This window comes from Pelodiscus sinensis, chromosome 15 (assembly GCF_049634645.1).
Source record: "Pelodiscus sinensis isolate JC-2024 chromosome 15, ASM4963464v1, whole genome shotgun sequence".
Taxonomy (NCBI): domain Eukaryota; kingdom Metazoa; phylum Chordata; order Testudines; family Trionychidae; genus Pelodiscus; species Pelodiscus sinensis.
This window is the reverse complement of record NC_134725.1, coordinates 40,401,178-40,422,576: the sequence shown is the minus strand read 5'-3', so window position 1 is coordinate 40,422,576 and position 21,399 is coordinate 40,401,178. Positions and strand designations below refer to the sequence as shown.

The following is a 21,399-nucleotide window of genomic DNA, read 5'->3' as shown; positions in this document are numbered from 1 at the left end:
CTTTTGTCACCCCAATCCTTCTGTTGACAGTTACCTTTCAATCCTACAATTGTGCAGTAAGTACTGATTTTTATTCAATGTTCTATTCACCCTGCGTATTAATGAAAAGGAAAAAAAAAAACCTTGTAAGAATAGCCTTTAATAGGGAGATAGACAAGGCTCCCCTATTCTCCTGTTAGAGCTTCTCTTATCAGCCTCTCACAGTATTGCTTGCTTGCTCAATTCTTTCCCTTTTCTAAACTTTGCTCACCCATCTGTGCTTTTTCTCAGCTGAGATGGAGACATTTTTATTTCAGAAGTCTCTCTCTGACCTTTTCTGCTGCTCCAGAAGCATAGCAAGCTAGGTAGCCTCAGTCAAGGTTTTTTAGACTCAAAGCACACAGGGCGTGGATCTGATCCCAGCTCAGCTGAAAATAAGCCCAGATCTAAACAGATAGTCCAGGAGCGCTTCTTTCCCCATATGCTGTAAAGCTTTGGGGGTGGGGGGCATAAGATGACCAAAGAACAAACTCACACGACACAACACTGAAAGAGCACGAATAGATCCATTCAAATCAGCCAAAGCCAGGCTGGATCAGTCCAAGGCTGCTTTTCTGTTGGGCTGATTCCTGTGGTACCGAAGGAAACTGGGGATGAGGAGGTCTGGGTGCACTGTGCTGGATATAGCATCACAGTAAGCGAACACAGTGCTTAGCTCTGGATGTTCCTTGGCCTCTTTGAGGCTTTCCAAACAACTTACATTCCCCTTTCCTGGTTGTTCTTCCTGCCCTTTGTTTCAGCAGCAACCCAGAGAATGAAGTTTAAAGGGAGTTGCCCAGATGACTTTGTAATGGCCCCAGGAGTTTCTGCCAGATGTGCCAGCTGGAGAGGTGCAGGAGACACTTGTACTGACCCAGTCGTGGCTGCAAACGCAGGTGAGCCAGATGCTACACAAAAAATCAGCTTCCCTTAGCATTGCACCAGTCTGATGGGAGCTCCTGCCAAAGCAGTTGTGAGTCCACACCAAGTTGGACTGCTCCACTCAGAGATCACAGGAGACTTCTCCTTCCACAGTGAAGACGAGGGCACCGTAAATTGGAACTACGGCTGTTATAGGGCTGGATTCTCTGGGATCTCATTCTCAGCTGTGCAAAGTGAACGTGGCACACAGCCAGCTGTGTGTGTGGAGCGTTCTCACGGGGCAGTGTTGTGCACTTGCTTTGCACCGATGTATGATGATCACTGTTACTCCCATTGCTGTCGGCCCACAGTCCCCACTGTGGATTGTGTTCCCCCCTTGAGAACTGGTCTGGAAAGGGTCTGACTCAGTACAGTCTGTTAGTGATTTGAATGGGCTCTTGCATTCTCGCACTGTCTGACTGGGGCCAGTCCCTTCGCCTCAGACTCTTGATCTCTGTGTGAACCCAGGGGTTGTAGAGCTCCAGGAGGCCTAGCCCAGGGGAAGGGCATTGCTAATTCACTCAGCACGTGCTCCAAGGGATATGTTCCATGCATTACAGCCTCGATTGACACTGAGGGACTAGTTTTGGGCTAACTGAATGACTTACCAGGTGGGGGACAATGATTGACTGGAGCTCTATTAAAAGAGACTCTGGCTATAGCGATCTAGAAGGCAGCACTGCACTACAGTAGGCCACAGGACTAGCCGGGCGCTGACAGGCCTACAGGCTAACATGGCTACCCCTCTGAATGTGAGGTGGGTCGTTCAGAGCTAGTGATTGAGATTCACTTGAAAAGGGGATGGCTTCTGGCAGAGGCATAGCGAGGGAGGAACAGGAGGGGGCAGTTGCCCCCAGGCGCCATGCTAGGGGGGCACCTGGCTGGGCTGCAGGAATGAAGAGGTGTGGGGTGCTGAGCTGCGGGAGTGGGGAGGTGTGGGGTGCTGGGCTCAGCTGGGCTGCAGGAGGAGGAAGGTGCTGGAAACCCGGGGCTGGACTCAAGGGGACGGAGAGAGGGAGGGAAGGGCAGGAAATCAGCATTGGGCTCAGCAGTTCTGCGGGGCTTGGAGGAGGTGCAGGGAAACAGGGCTCAGCTGTGCTGTGGGGGAGGCGTGCAGGGAACCAGTGCGGGGCTCAACTGGGCTGAGGTGGATGGGGGAAGGCATAGGGAACAGCTCAGCTGGGCTGGGAGGGGCTGCAGGGAACTGGTGGGCTGCACTCCCTTGGAGTGTGAGAGATGGTTTGGGGGGAGGTGCAGGGAACCAGCAGGGGTGGACAGCTCATCTAGGTTGCAGGGGATGGAGGCGCAAAGAATCCTAGTGGGAAGGGAGCAGCACCAGGAGCCCTGAAATGACCTCCCCTGGTCCAAAAAATCCCTCATCTGGGACCATTCAGGTCCAGAGGGTGCCAGATCAGGGAGGTCCAACTCCTACCCAAGTCCCCTCCTTGCACCCTCCATCCTAGCCAGACACCTTACCCCTAATCTGCTCCTGCCCCCTCCCTCTGGCCAGACATCCTACATCCAGCCTGCTTCTGCATCCTACCTACCACCCAGCCTCACAACTTTGCCCCCTTCCGCCCTTCACCTGCCTCCCAGATCCTGCACTCCATCCCTATCCCACTCATTGGCAGCCCTCTCACACACACTGAACCCCCTAGCCTATGGAAAGCCCTGAACCTCAGTCCTCCCCGTCCCTTCCTCTCACCCCTTGGGGCTGGAATGCCAGAGGAGTGAGGTGTCTGAGTTGGGGCCACCAAAGTGGGGGTTGGGGTTTTGAGAGGAATTTTTTTCTCACTTGTATGGTCCCCATCTGATTTTTCTGTGGGTCAGTGGCCCTTGACCCAAAAAAGGTTGCCTACCCCTGCCATAAGTAAAGAAAACATTGAAACCTTTTGTACTGGACATAAATTAATATTTTACTTTATTTAAAATGGAATTTGATAAACTAACATGAGAAAGTTAAAACATTTAATTTGTTTAATTAAAATTAAACCATTCTCCCCAGCTGCAGCACTAGAAAAATGGCTTGGGCATAATTGTGTAATCAAAGGTGAGTTTCCATTAGCAACTGGCAGGCTGCGGAAAGGTTTACATTGAGACGTGGTCCATGGGCCAAAAAGCTTGAGAACCACTGGAATAGAGGCACCCCCTGGCCTCTCTCCCCAAGAGACCGCTGCAGGCTCCCTGTTGCTCCACAAGAGCCCAAAGAGGGATCAGGTCTGTTGCCACTGAGGTGAAATCACCATGTTGCTCCAGTGTGGATGATGGACAGACTCCTTGTGAGTCTTCTTCATCCAAGCAGTTGATTTAAGCAGCATGGTAAGATGCCACATGAAAACACTTGGGCTGTGCCTACATTGGAAGATTTTGCGCAAAATCTTGCTGCCTGTCTACACTGGCTGCGGGTATTTGCGCAAGAACACTGACGTTCTAATGTACAAAATCAGTGCTTTCTGTGCAAATGCTCTGACGCTCCTGCTCAGGGATAAGCCCTCTTATGCAAGTATTCTTGCGCAGTGTAGACAGGCAACATTATTTTCTTGCACAAGAAATCCCGATGGCTAAAATGCCCATCAGAGCTTTCTTGCGCAAGAGAGCATCTACACTGGCACGGATGCTTTTGTGCAAAAGGACATGCCAGTGTAGACGCTCTCTAGCGCAAATACTTTTAACCAAAAAACTTTTCCGTTAAAAGTATTTGCGCAAAATCATGCCAGTGTAAACACAGCCTTGGTATGTCCACAGAGAGATGGGATGTTTTGTCTCTCTTCAGAGAGCGTTGTCATGACTTGTGTCTCTGGGTGAACAAGATTCTTCATGAGCTCTGTGAAGAGGTGAGATGTTTTGACTTCCAGTTTAGAGTGATTTGTTCTTCTGTCTTTGGGGTGCACGTTGCTTTGACCTGAATAGAGTTAGCTGTGACAACACATTTTAGTTATTCTGACACATCAAGTGAAACCTGTGCTGAAGACCCCACATTCAGTGAGAGAAAGCACTGCTGTCAGAAAAAGTAAATTCAAAGTCTCTCCAATTTTCTTCAAAGATTGCCTCTACCAGGCAGTGGGGCTTTTATGATTGGTCCCTTATATGTTTGAAGGGTGTCTAAATGTTATCTGGATCTTTTTGGGTCATATCAACAGATTATCCTATCTTATAATTTAAATTGTATGAGGCCCTTGGTAAGCAGGTTGGGAAGTGGTCTCATTTGGCAATTATTATTTAGTATTATTTACATCATGATATTGACATATACATTTCTCAGTACCTTTACATATAAAGTAGCCCAGCCCCATTGACCTCCATGGGCAGTGTATCTTGTAAGGACTGATGGGGATATCATGAAGTTGTTTAAACAAATACGTTGCAATGGTAGAAAAAATTGTGTGTCTGAAAACTGTAGGTACTGGGGGTACTTATACTTTTTTTAAAAGGGGTACTTTATAAAAAAAGGTTGAGAAACACTGCTCAAACCATTCCTTTTGGCCTCCCTGTTTCCTTTCTCCTTTGGCAAGTTGGGCAGGTAGCAGTTTTGGTTAAAATATATCAGACGTGCACACAGTGCCCGCTCTTCCTCAGCTGGTGCTGGATAATCAGAGCCTCAATTCTAAAGGAGTTGGCATTATCAAGGTGATCGATCCCCCCACGTTTTGTTGTGGATTTTCCAAAGAAAATGCTGGTATTTTCTATAGGTCACCCACACCTCCCAGCCATAGCAGGGACTTGGGATTAAACATGGATTTCTCAACTAAAAGTCTTGTACATGTTTGGACATTGAGATTGTGAATACCTGGCGAGGCAGTCTGCCAAAGGCAAGGCTGGCCTTGAATCTTGATATCTATGGCTTCAGTTAATGGCTTGTGTGAAATTTGGAAGAGCAGCTCAGAGAGACGTCTCTCCTTTACTTAAGGATAGAATCTCATAGCAGCCTGAAGGAAAAAGTCCTCGTGGCAAACAGAAAGCCACGCTTGCAGTGTACCCTCAGCCTTAGGCTACTTATTGCTTCAAGTGCCTTCAAGAAAGCGAGGGTGATTCTTGTGTTGTGTGTTAGTTTTATTTACAAGTTTTTTCTGTGTGTTATTTTAAGAGGTAAGTCCATCTCTTACATTCACTGACATTACAAAGGAGGTGGGTGATTGCCCCTCTGCTCCCCCTATCATACCTCGGCTCGCTTGCTCCTCCTTCGCCCACCACCACCTGCTGAAGCCTCCTTTCTGCCTCTGAGCCCCAAGTCCCACCCTTCTCTCTCTTCAACAGCTGGATAGTGCCCACCCCAAACTGGAGAGGGTGGGGGAAGACTCGGTACAAGCTCCCCCCTCCACCCAGGGTCGGGCTCAGCTGTGCACCAGGTTTGGGGCCTTGTCATGTGGTGGCGGGCGAGGGGGGCACACAAATTTTGCTTTTTCCCCTGGGCGCATAACACCCTCGCTACGCCTCTGGTTTTTGGCCAGTCTTGCTAACCGCAGTGGTGCCACAGTGGCCATAAAAGATCCCAGAGTCTGGACTGGGCTCTTCCATCTCTGTGCATCTGCAGGAGTCACAGCATCGGAAGTGAGTGTGTGTGCCTGCTTTGTCGAGGAACTAGTGAGACACTTTTGCTGTGCAGCGGCTGTGGGAGAGGAAGGCAGCGGGCAGCGTGTCTGGATGGCAGAAGCACAATGATTTGACGTCAATGGCCAAGGACCACAAGGGGTGCGTGTGAGTATGGCAGTTCCAACTACCTGGAGATTTGAACATGTGGGGTACGTAGCTTCTAGCCCCTGGCCGGAGAGTCTGCCGCTCATTCTGAGTTCAAAGGGAAGACACCCATCAGTCTGGGTTCGCTGCCTAGGGCAGCCAACAGCCTTTGTGGGCTCCTAGGGAAGGGCGGGGGGGAGGGTGGGGGGCCAGCTCTGTGCTCTGGGAAGAGGCGGGGCCTGAGGAAGAGGGGTCAGGGACGCGAGCCCCCTCCCAGTCCTCAGAGCCTCATGGAATGCGCCACATGGGGCTTTTCAGCGGCGATTCAAAGAGCCTGGGGCTCTGACTGCCACCCCTGCCACAGTAGTAGCAGCAGCAGCGGCTGGAGGCCTGGGCCCCTTTGAATTGCTGGTCCCCTTAGCACCTGTCCCTCTTGCACCCCCCTTCTCGCCTGTCTCTGGTCCCAAATGTGAGGCTTCCTCTGTGCTCCTGAGGGGAGATGCCCTGCTGCTTTCCCGCATCCCCCTCCTTGCGCCACTTCCTTTCCAGGAGGGAAATGCAGCGCGGGATTGCCATGTAAACAGTCTGGGCTAGATGGCTTCCAATTGCAGCGCTGCTGTCCTCCACACGCGCAGCTCATGGAAACTCTTGTGTGAGAGCGGCCTCCTTTCAGGGCCAGCACCACGGACTGCCCTGTGCTCGTGCTAGCCCCCGCAGTGTTTCCCAGACTCTGGTTTGTTATGTCCTCTACAACATGTATCTGGCAGGCCTGTCACCTGCATGTCCCCTTCCCCTCCCCTGTCAGCACCGTGCTACTTGCCAAGGGCAGCCCTGCCAGAGCAGCTCCTGCTGATGAATCTTAAACAGGAGGCTCCCACTTAAAGGTTGTTTGAACAGGGGAAATTGCTTTACATTGGGACACCGTCTTTCCACGCCGGGCTCTCATTTACGCAGCATATTAAAGGTAACATGCTGCCCATCCATCTCCATAAGAAGCCAAGCCATTATCTCCAGTTACTTTTAAGCTGCCTTTTGCCTAGTTTCTGATGTGCCTGCCACTGCCATACATCACGGCGAATGCAGTACTTTAAACTACCATTCGTGATTGATAGTTTAACCTTTTCCTCTGAGGTTAATTCGATATACGCTGGTGTAAACTGTGACCCAAAGCTCCCGCCCCTCAGAAGGAAGGAATCTACATGTAACTCTTTATTAGAGCTCTAGGGCTGTAGCAATTACTGTCTTCTCTCCCTCCCCTTGCCATGGCCTCTCCCACCTAGTCAGGGAGGTGACTCGCACAGGCAAATAGACAGCGCACAGAACGGGGCAGTTTGAAGTGCTCAGGGTGAAAGTTACCCCTTGCTCAGAGTGTCGGACAAAGCCTTGTTCCTCACATGTTGGCTGAGGAATCTTCCCTTTAAATGGGAGTTGAGTGGTGCTGGAAGGGCCCTTGAGAGGTCACCAAGTCCAGCCCCTGTGCAAAGGCAGGATCAAGTAAGTCTAGGCCATCCCTGATAGGCGTTTGTCCAGCCTGTTCTGAAAACCCTCCAGTGATAGGGATTCCATAACCTCTCTTTGAAGCCTGTTCCAGTAGTTAACTACCATTAGTCTGAGAAAACTTTTCCTACTACCAAACCTAAATCTCAGTTGCTGCAGATTAAGCCCATGACTTCTTGTTCTACTTTCAGTGGACATGGAGAACAGATGATCCCAGTGCTTTTTACAAGAGCCCTTATACCATATTGGAAGAATGTACACGGGTCCCCTCTCCATCTTCTTTTCTCAGAATTAACAGGCAGTGTGTTGTTAACCTTCCCTCATAGGCTAGGGTTTCCAAACCTGTGCTCATTTTTGCTGCTCTCCTCTGGCCTCTCTCCAATTTATCCACATTTTTCTTAAAGTTTGGCTACAGTGCTACAATTACAGTGCCCTACCTGTCTTAGATACATCACTCCTGTTAATACATTCTGAATTTTATTCCCGTTTTTTGCGACTGCATTGTTGACTTACATTCAATTTTTATGCTCTATTATAACCCTTAAATCCTTCTCTGAAGTACTACTGCCTAGACAGGAACACTTCATTTTGTAGCTGTGCATTGGTTTTTTCCTTCCTAATGAAAGTGCTTTGCACTTGCCTTTATTGAATTTCATCATGTTGTTTTCAGACTAATTCTCCTGTTTATCAAACTTGTATTTTAATACTATATACCAAGGTGCTTGCAACCCCTCCCAGTTTAGTGTCACCCTGAACGTGCAAGTACCAGAATACCTCTGCCAGTGTGGGATTGGACTCATCTTGCCTAGAAAGCTATGACTATCTGACTATCTTAAACAGCAGCAGTCACCTTTTCTTGCAGTTGCTGGGCCTTTATTGTACTCATTTAGGGCACAGAATGAGGGAAGGAGATAGTTGGATATGGGGAGGGTTCTAGTTTCTAAGCAGTAGATTCAAATTGTCGTTTGCAGTTTTCCTTGCAGGTTGTAGAAGTTCCTGGAACACCTTTGTAAATTAAAGCAAATAAATAAAACTCCGTGATGAAGGCAGTGATGGGAATGGTTTATGTTGTGAGACATTAATAGCAGGTTTTTCCAAATGCAAACACTTTATCAGGCATTATTTCCTTTGTGATTGCTCCTAGGACAGCACACAGAATGAGATGCCACCTAGTCCAGCTGCCCCTCAAAAAAGCCAGAGGAAGTGACTCTGCTGTTCCTTCTAACACAAGGCCTCTCAGATAACACTGACTTAAAACTTTATTTGCCCCCAAATAGGAATGAGTTTAATTAGCAGTGGAGACTAGAATGGGGTAAAATATTTTGGACAAAAATCTGATTCACCAAAAATTGCAATTTCCAGTTGACTGAAACTAATTGCAAAAAATTGTACTGTAAAATTAGTATGACAGGCTCTATTTTCCATAGACACATTTTGAATAGCATGGAGTATAGTCTTTATTTTTTATTAATTTAAATCTGTATCACTCGTATCATTATTTTGCCTGGAATTGATGCTAGGCTGACAGGCTTACAATTGCACAGGTTGCCCAATTTACCCTTTCAAATTATTGGAACAACAGGAGCTGTTTTCCAGTCGTCTGGGACTTCTCCAGTCCTCGAAGACCCATCAGCATTAATGGCCTAGAGCATGGGATCCCAAACTGGGGGGCGTGCTGGAATTCCAGAGGGGGGGCGCAAGGCGACTCAGCCCCCCACCAATCCCCTTGCTATTTTTGTTTTTCGGCCCTGGTCAGTTCCTTTTTTTTTTGCCCAACAAGTTTTGTTGCTAGGAGGGAGGGGGAGCCTGAGGACAGGGGCGGATATAGGGCAGGGCGAGCGGGGCGGCCTCCCTGGGCCCCGCACTTCAAGAAGCCCCGCGCATGCGCCGTGGCGCTATCGCACATGCACCATGTCAAAGGGGGGGCCCCGAGAAATTGGGCTGCCTTAGGCCCCGAAAAATCGTCACCTGCCCCCGCTTGAGGGTTTCTCAAAAATCAAAAAGGGGGAGTGATGCCAAAAAGTTTGGGAACCACTGGCCTGGAGAGTGTTTTAGCCAGTTCTTTGAAAACTCTTGGTTGCAAATTATCCAGACCTCTGCATTTGAAAATGTCTAACGTTATTAACTACTGTTTAACATCCTTCTGAGTTACTGTTGAAATGGCAAACATGTCATCATCATCATATGATATGACTTTGTCACCCATCTTTTTCCCACAGACCAGAAATATTTATTGAATACTTCTATCTTTTCTGCATTATTATTGACAAGTATACCATTTAATCAAGAACACTGTTAAAATTCTTTTTGTTCCTAATATTCTTTTAAAAACGTATATTCCTTAGCTCTGTTGACCAGAGAGTCTTCCTCCTCATCTTTTGCTTCCTTTTTCCATTCCTTCTACAATTCCTAGGTTCTGATCCATGGGCCTTATTAACAAACTAGCCAATTAGCCTGTCATAAATCGGGATTTTCAGGTCTTTCCTGAGCTCTCTCGCTCTGTCTCTCTCTCTCTCCTCCTACTGCCTCCCCCCATCTCAGCTCTCCTCCACCTCCTGCCTCTCTCTCTGTCTCTTTCTCTTCTCCCCCTCCTGCCTCTCACTCTCCCTTTCTCTTCTCCTCCTCCTCCTGCCTCTCCCTCCCCTCCATCTTTCCCTGTCCACCTTCCCCTTCCCTCCCACCAGGCTGCCGCGAGGGAGGGGAACGGGGCGGTGACGTACATGGCCAGGGGTTGGGGCCGTGTACGTCACTGCCCTCCCTTCCACTCCCACCCCGGGAGAGCCCAAATGGCCCCTTGCGCTGCTGGCTCCCCTGGCAACTTGGCTGAGGGGCGCAGCACTCAGCTGAGTGCCACAGCGGGAGGGGAAGAGGGTGGTGATGTACACGGCCCCGCCCCCTGGCCATGTACTTCACTCCCCCGCCCCCTTCCCCTCCCTCCGTGGCGGCTCGACTGAGTGTTGCGCGCTCAGCTGGGCCGTGGCCGGGGAGCAAGCGGTGGCAAGTGGCCATTTGGGGTCTGGCTGTGGCCAGTGGCTGCACCCCCCCCCAACAGGTCTGCTTCCCATCCCCTCCTCTCATCCAGCACCATGATGGCCCCCCTGGACAATCCCTGCCTTCCCCTCTGGCCAGCACTGCTTCCCTCCCCCCTTCCTCCGGGGCCCCCCATCCTCCCCTACAGCCCCACAGCCCCCGAATCTCCCCCCCAGCTCTGCTTCCCTCCCCTCTTCCTCCGGGGCCCCCCATCCTCCTCTACAGCCCCACAGCCCCCGAATCTCCCCCCCAGCTCTGCTTCCCTCCCCTCTTCCTCCGGGGCCCCCCATCCTCCCCTACAGCCCCACAGCCCCCGAATCTCCCCCCCAGTTCTGCTTCCCTCCCCTCTTCCTCCGGGGCCCCCCATCCTCCCCTACAGCCCCACAGCCCCCGAATCTCCCCCCCAGCTCTGCTTCCCTCCCCCCTTCCTCCGGGGCCCCCCATCCTCCCCTACAGCCCCACAGCCCCCGAATCTCCCCCCCAGCTCTGCTTCCCTCCCCTCTTCCTCCGGGGCCCCCCATCCTCCTCTACAGCCCCACAGCCCCCGAATCTCCCCCCCAGCTCTGCTTCCCTCCCCTCTTCCTCCGGGGCCCCCCATCCTCCCCTACAGCCCCACAGCCCCCGAATCTCCCCCCCAGTTCTGCTTCCCTCCCCTCTTCCTCCGGGGCCCCCCATCCTCCTCTACAGCCCCACAGCCCCTGAATCTCCCCCCCAGCTCTGCTTCCCTCCCCCCTTCCTCCGGGGCCCCCCATCGTCCCCTACAGCCCCACAGCCCCCGAATCTCCCCCCCAGCACTGCTTCCCTCCCCTCTTCCTCCGGGGCCCCCCATCCTCCTCTACAGCCCCACAGCCCCTGAATCTCCCCCCCAGCTCTGCTTCCCTCCCCCCTTCCTCCGGGGCCCCCCATCCTCCCCTACAGCCCCACAGCCCCCGAATCTCCCCCCCAGCTCTGCTTCCCTCCCCCCTTCCTCCGGGGCCCCCCATCCTCCCCTACAGCCCCACAGCCCCCGAATCTCCCCCCCAGCACTGCTTCCCTCCCCCCTTCCTCCGGGGCCCCCCATCCTCCCCTACAGCCCCACAGCCCCCGAATCTCCCCCCCAGCACTGCTTCCCTCCCCCCTTCCTCCGGGGCCCCCCATCCTCCCCTACAGCCCCACAGCCCCCGAATCTCCCCCCCAGCACTGCTTCCCTCCCCCCTTCCTCCGGGGCCCCCCATCCTCCCCTACAGCCCCACAGCCCCCGAATCTCCCCCCCAGCACTGCTTCCCTCCCCCCTTCCTCCGGGGCCCCCCATCCTCCCCTACAGCCCCACAGCCCCCGAATCTCCCCCCCAGCACTGCTTCCCTCCCCTCTTCCTCCGGGGCCCCCCATCCTCCCCTACAGCCCCACAGCCCCCGAATCTCCCCCCAGCACTGCTTCCCTCCCCTCTTCCTCCGGGGCCCCCCATCCTCCCCTACAGCCCCACAGCCCCCGAATCTCCCCCCCAGCACTGCTTCCCTCCCCCCTTCCTCCGGGGCCCCCCATCCTCCCCTACAGCCCCACAGCCCCCGAATCTCCCCCCCAGCTCTGCTTCCCTCCCCTCTTCCTCCGGGGCCCCCCATCCTCCCCTACAGCCCCACAGCCCCCGAATCTCCCCCCCAGCACTGCTTCCCTCCCCCCTTCCTCCGGGGCCCCCCATCCTCCTCTACAGCCCCACAGCCCCCGAATCTCCCCCCCAGCACTGCTTCCCTCCCCTCTTCCTCCGGGGCCCCCCATCCTCCCCTACAGCCCCACAGCCCCCGAATCTCCCCCCCAGCACTGCTTCCCTCCCCTCTTCCTCCGGGGCCCCCCATCCTCCCCTACAGCCCCACAGCCCCCGAATCTCCCCCCCAGCTCTGCTTCCCTCCCCCCTTCCTCCGGGGCCCCCCATCCTCCCTTACAGCCCCACAGCCCCCGAATCTCCCCCCCAGCTCTGCTTCCCTCCCCTCTTCCTCCGGGGCCCCCCATTCTCCCCTACAGCCCCACAGCCCCCGAATCTCCCCCCCAGCTCTGCTTCCCTCCCCCCTTCCTCCGGGGCCCCCCATCCTCCCTTTCAGCCCCACAGCCCCCGAATCTCCCCCCCAGCACTGCTTCCCTCCCCCCTTCCTCCGGGGCCCCCCATCCTCCCCTACAGCCCCACAGCCCCCGAATCTCCCCCCCAGCTCTGCTTCCCTCCCCTCTTCCTCCGGGGCCCCCCATCCTCCCCTACAGCCCCACAGCCCCCGAATCTCCCCCCCAGCTCTGCTTCCCTCCCCCCTTCCTCCGGGGCCCCCCATCCTCCCCTACAGCCCCACAGCCCCCGAATCTCCCCCCCAGCTCTGCTTCCCTCCCCCCTTCCTCCGGGGCCCCCCATCCTCCCTTTCAGCCCCACAGCCCCCGAATCTCCCCCCCAGCACTGCTTCCCTCCCCTCTTCCTCCGGGGCCCCCCATCCTCCCCTACAGCCCCACAGCCCCCGAATCTCCCCCCCAGCTCTGCTTCCCTCCCCCCTTCCTCCGGGGCCCCCCATCCTCCCCTACAGCCCCACAGCCCCCGAATCTCCCCCCCAGCTCTGCTTCCCTCCCCCCTTCCTCCGGGGCCCCCCATCCTCCCTTTCAGCCCCACAGCCCCCGAATCTCCCCCCCAGCACTGCTTCCCTCCCCTCTTCCTCCGGGGCCCCCCATCCTCCCTTACAGCCCCACAGCCCCCGAATCTCCCCCCCAGCTCTGCTTCCCTCCCCCCTTCCTCCGGGGCCCCCCATCCTCCCCTACAGCCCCACAGCCCCCGAATCTCCCCCCCAGCTCTGCTTCCCGTCCCCCTTCCTCCGGGGCCCCCCATCCTCCCCTACAGCCCCACAGCCCCCGAATCTCCCCCCCAGCTCTGCTTCCCTCCCCCCTTCCTCCGGGGCCCCCCATCCTCCCCTACAGCCCCACAGCCCCCGAATCTCCCCCCCAGCTCTGCTTCCCTCCCCCCTTCCTCCGGGGCCCCCCATCCTCCCCTACAGCCCCACAGCCCCCGAATCTCCCCCCCAGCTCTGCTTCCCTCCCCCCTTCCTCCGGGGCCCCCCATCCTCCCTTTCAGCCCCACAGCCCCCGAATCTCCCCCCCAGCACTGCTTCCCTCCCCTCTTCCTCCGGGGCCCCCCATCCTCCCCTACAGCCCCACAGCCCCCGATCCCTCCCCAGCTCTGCTTCCCTCCCCTCTTCCTCCGGGGCCCCCCATCCTCCCCTACAGCCCCACAGCCCCCGATCCCTCCCCAGCTCTGCTTCCCGTCCCCCTTCCTCCGGGGCCCCCCATCCTCCCCTACAGCCCCACAGCCCCCGAATCTCCCCCCCAGCTCTGCTTCCCTCCCCCCTTCCTCCGGGGCCCCCCATCCTCCCCTACAGCCCCACAGCCCCCGATCCCTCCCCAGCTCTGCTTCCCGTCCCCCTTCCTCCGGGGCCCCCCATCCTCCCCTACAGCCCCACAGCCCCCGAATCTCCCCCCCAGCACTGCTTCCCTCTCCCCTTCCTCTGGGCTCCCATCCTCCCTTTCAGCCCCACAGCCCCCGATCCCTCCCCAGCTCTGCTTCCTGGCCCCCTTCTGGTCAGCCCCGCCCCCTTTTCCTCCCTGCATGGCGCCCCTCCCCCCTTCCCCTAGCTCTGTGGCGTGCTGCGCTGCTCAGTTGAGCAACGCTCCCGCCGGGCTCCAGCGGGGGAACAAGCGGTGCCAAGCGGCCCTTTGGGGTCCGTGCTCTCCACTTGCCACCCCGGGCCCAGCTGAGCAGGGGAGCAAGCGGCGGTAAGTGGCCCTTTGGGGTCCACGCTCCCCACACGTGTCCGCCACTCAGCTGGGTCCGGGGAGGCAAGCGTCTGTTTGCTGCTGCTTGCTCCCCTATCAGGGCCCAGCTGAGCAGCGCAGCGCTGGGCCGAACCGCCACGGAAGGAGGGGAAGGGGGCGGGGCGCTGACGCACACAGCCAGGGGGCATGGCCGGGTACGTCAGCATTACAGACACAGACAATGGGCTACTATATATATGATTCTCTTTTCTTCAGTTTCGTATGTATATTCATTAATTTTCTATAGGTGCCTTTACTTTGGCTATGTCTACGCTACAAAGAAAAGTCAGAAAAAGATATGCAAATTACGAACCACAGTTGGCATACTTTTTTTGCTTTTCTTCTGAAAGAGGCTTTTCTGACTTTTGCCCATCTACACAAGGCCAAATATCAGAAAAAAAACCCTCTTTAAGAACATCCCTTCTTCCTTGTAGAATGAGATTTACAGGGATGCCAAAAAAACGCATCTGCTTTTCTGAAATTTTTTCTGAAAAGCAGATACATTTCTTGGATGCAGTAGAGCTTTTCCGGGATACCTCCGGTATCCTGGAAAAGCTCTGTAGTATAGATATAGCCTCCCTCTCTAAGCCAGGTAGGTGTTGTACCAATGTGGCCTTTTTTCTCTGTTGTGGGATTGTGTTTTTAAACAATTTCTAGTTTTTAGTCACATTTTTTTCTTTTTAAATACTTACTCTTAACTGATTTGCTCATGACTGTTTTCAGCTTTGGGAAACTGGCCCTTTTAAAGTGCTAAGTATGTATGTTACTGGTTTGGAGTTTATTCTGTTTGCTCAGTTTAAGTGTAATCAGTTGTGATCACATGTTCTGTGGTCAGTTCCTCTGTATCCATCATGATGAAAGCTAATGTAGAATCTGCCCCCCCTCCAATGCAAACTGCCCTCCAATGGGCATATATTAAAAGTGCCATCATCAGCATTCCTACCTGCTCTTTTACTCTCAACATCCTGAGTGTGGAGGCTGCCTGACTAACCTGTATCCATCCGTGCTGGCCTCATGGCTCTTCAGTGGCATCTTCAGTTCAGTGTCTTACTCTGATGTTAGCTACTAGAGAAAGGAGGGCCTTGTGCCTCCAGGCCACTGTGCATGTGATAGGCTCTAAGGGCATGTCATCTCAAAACAGATATTTTAGCACTGGAAAAAGTTCAGAAAAGGGCAACGAAATGATTAGTGGTTTGGAACGGCTGCCATATGAATAGAGACTGGGACTTTTCAGCTTAAAAAAGAGGAGACGAAGGGGGCTATGAGAGAGGACTATAAAATGACCAATGTAGAGAAAGTGAGTAAGGAAAAGTTATTTATTTGTTCCTATAACGTAAGAGGTCAAAGGGTATGTCTACACTACAGAGGTTTTTTGAAAAACAGCCATTTTTCCAAAAAAAGCATTCACTTTTGTCCACACTGTAATCGCATTCTTTTGAAAGAAAATAGAAAGAACAGAGGGTTTTTTCTGACATTGGTAAACCTCTTTCTACAAGGATTAAGACTTTTTCTGAAAGAGCTCTTTTGAAAAAAGGTGTGTGTGGACGGGGAAGAGGGAGTTTTTTTGGAAGAAGAGGAAAGAGGAAAAAGCACAAGTGCCCTGGTGGCCATTCCATCCATAGTAATCACAGTTACATGCGCAATAGCATCCATTCAGTATGGATGCTATCTTTTGAAAAAGAAGATCGCTTTTTCAATGTGCTTTGGCAGTGTGGACACTCTCTTTCGGAAGAAGTTTTTTCAGAAGATCTCTTCCTGAGAAAGATTCTTCCAAAAGAAGGCTGCAGTCTAGACATAGCCCAAATGAAATGAATAGGTAGCAGGTTTAAAACAAACAAGAGGAAGTATTTCTTCACATAGGGTAAGGCTAGACTGAGGGTTTTTTCGGGAAGTATCCCGAAAAAACTATGCTGTGTCCAGATAATGCATTTGCACTTCCACTTTTTTTTTGTGGAAATGCAAATGCGCTCTTTTGAAATCCCTGTATTCCTTGTTCTATGAGGAAGAAGAGGGCTTCCAAAAGAGTTTTTTCCCCCAACATTTGGCCCAGTCTAGATGGGCCAAATGTCAGAAAAGCCTCTTCCAACAAAAACTTGTAGTCTAGCCATACTCATAGTGCACAGTCAACCGTGGAACTCCTTGCCAGAGGATGCTGTGAAGACCAGGACTTTAACAGGCTTCAAAAAAGAACTAGATAGATTCATGGAGGTTAGGTCCATCAAAGGCTGTTAGCCAGGAAGGGTAGGAATGGTGTCCCTAGCCTCTGTTTGTCTGGAAATGGGTGACAGGGGAGGGATCACTTGAGGATTCCCTGTTCTGTTCATTCCTTCTGGGGGCACCTGGCACTGGCCACTGTCAGCAGACAGGACACTGGGCTAGATGGACCTTTGGTCTGACCCAGGGTAACCGCTCGTATGTTCTTATGTGCTTATGTGTCTCTACTGCAGCCTTAACCTGGTCCCTAAGAGAGGAGTCACCCCCAACTTCCCTCCCAAGTCCCATCCACACATAAAATCCTGACACATGAGTCTGGTGGTACTTGAAATCCAGGCTTGTTGGCACTTCTGGGACTCTGGGTTATTGACTGGGTACTATTTCACTTGGCTAGTGACTGTCCAGTGTGCAGTGAGGAGACAGGCTGATTGCTGACAATTGTCCAGTGGCTTCCCACAATGTGTCCCAAAGGACATCTGGGCATCTCTCAGTCAGAACCTTGAGACTGCATTGCCTCAGGCACTGGTAAACCAGGGACCCTCTAGGCCTCTGCCTGTCTAGTGTCATAGTTCAGTCTCCTGAGGTCGCAATACCGTCTGCTAAATCTGGGTGCAGCATTTGGAATATGGGTGACTGGGGGCTGCGGGTGGCCTGTGATAGACTGATGTCAGATGAGATGATCTAGTGGTCTCCTGCCTTAAGCTTTATGACTCTATGGTTCTTTTCCAATGTATGGTGGAAGAACACAGAGTGGTTCAATTTACTGCAGCCCAGAGAACCACAAGAGGTGCCCCCAGAAGTCCTAGCGACACATACGCAGAGTGCAGCCGCAGGGAGGACCCCCTGACTCACGTAAAGCTCTGGAGATTGGCTGATCAGCCTGGGCTCGGTCAACTGAAATGCTAGAGCCAGGTGCTGATCACCCCTGTACTAAAAACCCTGCACTGCACCGAGACTATTACAAGAAACAATAACCCACTTAATACCTGTCCTCATGGGGGGAAGAGGCAGCAATGGAAGCTGGGCAGTGTTAATATTAAGCAGGCCCACCAACAGGGGGGTAAACAGGGCAACTGCCCCGAGGCCCAGTGATTCAAAAGGGCCTGGGGCTCCCAGAGCCATTTACCCTTTAGATTGCCACTGCAGCTCTGTGCAGAGTGCTCCAGGCAGCACTGAGGACTGAGGGGTGTGTGTGGTTTTGGCCCCTGGCCCTGTTCCTTCCACCCATGCCAGGAGTGTGAAGCAAGCTCCCCCCTGACCTTGCCAGGGGCTCAGCAGGGTTGTCAGATCCTCTGATATTAACTATCTACTTCACCTTGAATGATCCCTTGAAATATGTGCTAATTACTTATGCTAAGCTATCTGTTCCAGGCTGTAGTTCGCTGTGACACTCTGCGTACATTTTGCGGACCTGAAGCAGAGCTCTACATGCTTCTGATACTTGTCTCTCTCATTCACAGAAGCTGGTCCAGTAAAAGATATTACTTCCCCCACTTCATCTCCATCTACGGTGTGGCCACTCCTGACGCCTGCAAGGCCACCAGGCACACACAGGCCCCCTGTGGTCTGAATGGCCAAGAGGTTTCTTATTCTCGAATACACTCCTGTGCAGACACTCACCACAACGATCACTATTTCCACAGGAAATAATCGTTTCTGTTCCTGATCAATACGGTTTTGTGGGAAATCAATTGTAAAGGGTGGTTTGATGTAATCTGTTTCTTTGCAGGACGCTCCCTTTGGTAACAATAGGGATTCGATTCTCTCCAGGGCAGACTCTTTAATTAGGCCCCACAAAATGAACAGTAACATGTCTCTGGGCTGAAAGTCTCCCTTTCTGGAGCTCACAGAGAAGAGGGAGTTTCTAACTCATAATTGCATCTGAATGCAAATGGCTGTGCCAATGTGAATATATTAAAAGCAGCAGTGTCAGCAATCACTGTGAAAAAATACATTCAAATGAGGCACTGGCTTATTGCTCCATTTGGATGCTGTGAAATGGCACCTTATTGTGTTATTATAAGATTTCTTGCTTAGTTAACAGAAAATGCTCACAATTAAGTCTGAACTCATTTAGTGCTCAGATTAATTCACATTAGAAAAAGGATATGACCTCCACTCCTGATTCCTTTTAGGCTGTTCTTGCTTTACTTGGGAGCGGTGTATTTCATGTGCTGGTAGTTTAGGGAGACAACCAGGGAGTTTGCATTATATGACACATAACTGCAAGCGGTAATCCCTGGAAAATATAAACAGGGTTCTAGTGACCCCATTTTCACAGCTCTCCAGAGGGTGGAGTCAAGTACTTACTGTACATCATTCCTGCCTCTGGTGTACCAATTGCTCCATGCACTGTCCTGACTTGCAAGCCATCCTCTGGATAGAGCTATTGGAAATGCAAGAATGGCAGCACACGTGCAGAACTTCTTTCCAAGGGGCTGAAATAAATCCTGACACTATCCTCCCCCAGAAAGGGGCAGGGAAACAAGTGGAAAATTGAGACAGATGAGACTAGTTGCTTGTTCAGAGTTTGTGTCAGAACTCATATTGGAAATTCTGGCCCTCAACTCCATTGCTGTTGCTTTTTGAATTATTACAGGCAGAGCTGGTAGCACCACCCATTAAATGACCTGGTGGTCAGTTGCTTAAAACTTTGCCAAATTTAAGCTTTTGGCCTGAAATTTTTCCTGCTGGTGTCAGCCTTAGCTTGAATGTTTAGGAAAATTTCTGCCCAAATGATTCGGCCATTTTCAAAATGGAGGCCTGGGAAAAATGCACATGTTGAAAATGGGCTCCAGCTACCCAATGCTGTGGAGCAGGAGACTAAAATTTAGCAGGTGGTGGCATTTGTGTCAGGGAGGTGCCTTTTGTTACTTCCATGAAAAAGTGCATGCTGCACATGCTCACTAGAGGCTCCTTTTATTTTAGCAGCTGAAGTCATCAGAGATTCTGGCCTTACTGAGTACACTCCAGCCTCTCACATGTCCTGGTGCAGACCAGTGTTCACCCGCAGGTTGTCTGTGGGGCCACCAGGTCAGGGACTGCAGGGGCAAAACTGGATTTTCCCTGTATCATCTGCTCCATGCTGTTTGGTATGTGCAGTGGGGACCTGTGCTTTCAGTGTTCTTTTAATTTGTATGCCGAGGGGACAGGAGGGCTGGGGGGAGGGCAAGAGGTAGATCTGGCCAAGGAGGCTGGTAAAAGTGAGACAGAAATGGGAGATACTGGAGTGGGAGGGGAGTTTGGGACTTGGACAACGAAAATGAATGTCTGGCTAGGCAAAGAGGCTGGGCTGAGCTGAGAAGCACGAGGAACAGAGCCTGGGACTGGCTCAGGGAGGATCTGGGGACTGGGATGATCTGTCAGGGGCTGGAGAAGAGGCAAGACAGGGACTGGTTGGTGGAAATGAGCACAGGAGTCTGTGCCAATGGGAGCACAGTCCTCTCCAGAGCCTGGAATGGAATCCAAAATGCCTGAATCTCACCACGCCTCCTCTGTGAAACCCACTGGCACAGTGTTCCATTCTCTTCCAGTGTTGGTCCACGGAGAGGCTAACAACCTACTACTGCCAACAGTAACTCCATTAGCTCAAACACCAGAGGTCTGTGCAGTGCATATATGAGCTATAATACTTTATTATTTTATGTATTATTTATTACAGGCACTAAACCTGCTGATGACCCACACAGGTATCTATATCATATTACATGATGGAATTACTTTTTTTTCAGGGTGCTATTTTTTCCTGCTTGTGCATCTTTAGCTTGGCCACCTTGTGCACATGCATTATGATAGCATCCTTATCTGATCGCATACTAATTTTTCCTAAGGACCCTGGGCACGTTTAGGGTTACATAGTGAAGGAGGGTCTCCTACGACTCCTGCTTCACTGACAGCAGGCTGGAAGGTGTGTAATGAATGAGACAGGGGCTTGCAGGAAAACACAGGATAGTCCAATGGTTAAAGCTGTTGAATGCTGCCTGGAGAAGAGGATATTGTCCTTGTCTCCGCCGCAGCAGTTCTATGTGATGCTGGGCAAAGTAATTTAAACCAAAGCTTTCATAGGTGTTACTGATTGTGTACTCTCTGTTTTCAGGGTGCTTGCCTTGATACTTTGGGGGCTGATGTGCTGTGCTTTGAATGCATAAATACGTGGAGTGTCTCTAATGCTAAATCCTCAGACAAGCCAGGTCTCCTGTGGGTATGTGTGTGTGATAATTAATAGAAATGTTGGACCTGTATGTGCCTCCATTTCCCATCTCCAAAATGGGGATAAAAACACCCCTCATCTTACAGAGGTGTTGTAGAAATTAATAGTTGTGAAACACTCGGGCTACATCTAGATTGCATCCCTTGTTCGTAAAAGGGATGCAAATTAGACGTATCACAATTGCTAATGAAGTGGGGATTTAAATCTCCCCTGCTTCATTAGCATAAAAATGGCTGCCACTTTTTTTCGGCATGGAGCTTTGCTGGAAAAAAGCGTCAGTCTAGACGCGGATCTTTCGGAAAATAAAGCCTTTTCCGAAAAATCCCTTATCCCTTATTTTAAGAGGAATAAGGGATCTTTTGGAAAAGGCTTTATTTTCCGAAAGATCAGCGTCTAGACTGACGCTTTTTTCCGGCAAAGCTCCTTGCCGAAAAAAAGTGGCAGCCATTTTTATGCTAATAAAGTGGGGAGATTTAAATCCCCGCTTCATTAGCAATTGCAATATGTCTAATTTGCATCCCTTTTACATAGCCTCGGGAGACTGCAATGATGCACACCACAGAACAGACCCTGAGAATATTAACAATTCCATCTTCAGAGCAGGGTTTGAATAGTGTGCCGCAAATAAAGCCAAGGGCTAGACACTAAACAAGAAGAAAACAAAATATTGAATAGCTGCTCAATACATGAGCACCATCCATCCTGTGCATTGACTGTGGAAAGGGTCCTATGGAAAAAATGTGACTGTGGAAAAATAGCATGTGACCATGTAGTTAAAGGCAGTATTATAATGCATAAAACAGATTCACGAGGTTGAATTGAGGTTGTACGGACAACCTAACTTCTGGCATTTCCTAACTTCTGAACGTTTGACTTTGCAACCTCTATAATGTTCTTTTATTATACTTCCTGGTTGCTAAAGATAAGGACCGTAGCATAATGTGTGCCTCTCAGAACGCCAGCTGCTTTATAAATTTGTGTGCAGGAGGTTCGGATGTGAGGCCCACAGACCAGAAGCACACAAT

At 51.8% G+C, this 21,399-nt stretch overlaps 1 long non-coding RNA gene across 1 annotated transcript; it reads left to right on the top strand.

Annotated features, from left to right (window-relative positions):
* Positions 1-777: 777 nt before the first annotated feature.
* LOC142818408 (uncharacterized) lies at positions 778-18,079 on the top strand. The gene is made up of 3 exons (XR_012895894.1): positions 778-914; positions 5,471-5,634; positions 17,625-18,079. It is a non-coding gene; the product is annotated as an uncharacterized LOC142818408 (long non-coding RNA).
* Positions 18,080-21,399: the final 3,320 nt, after the last annotated feature.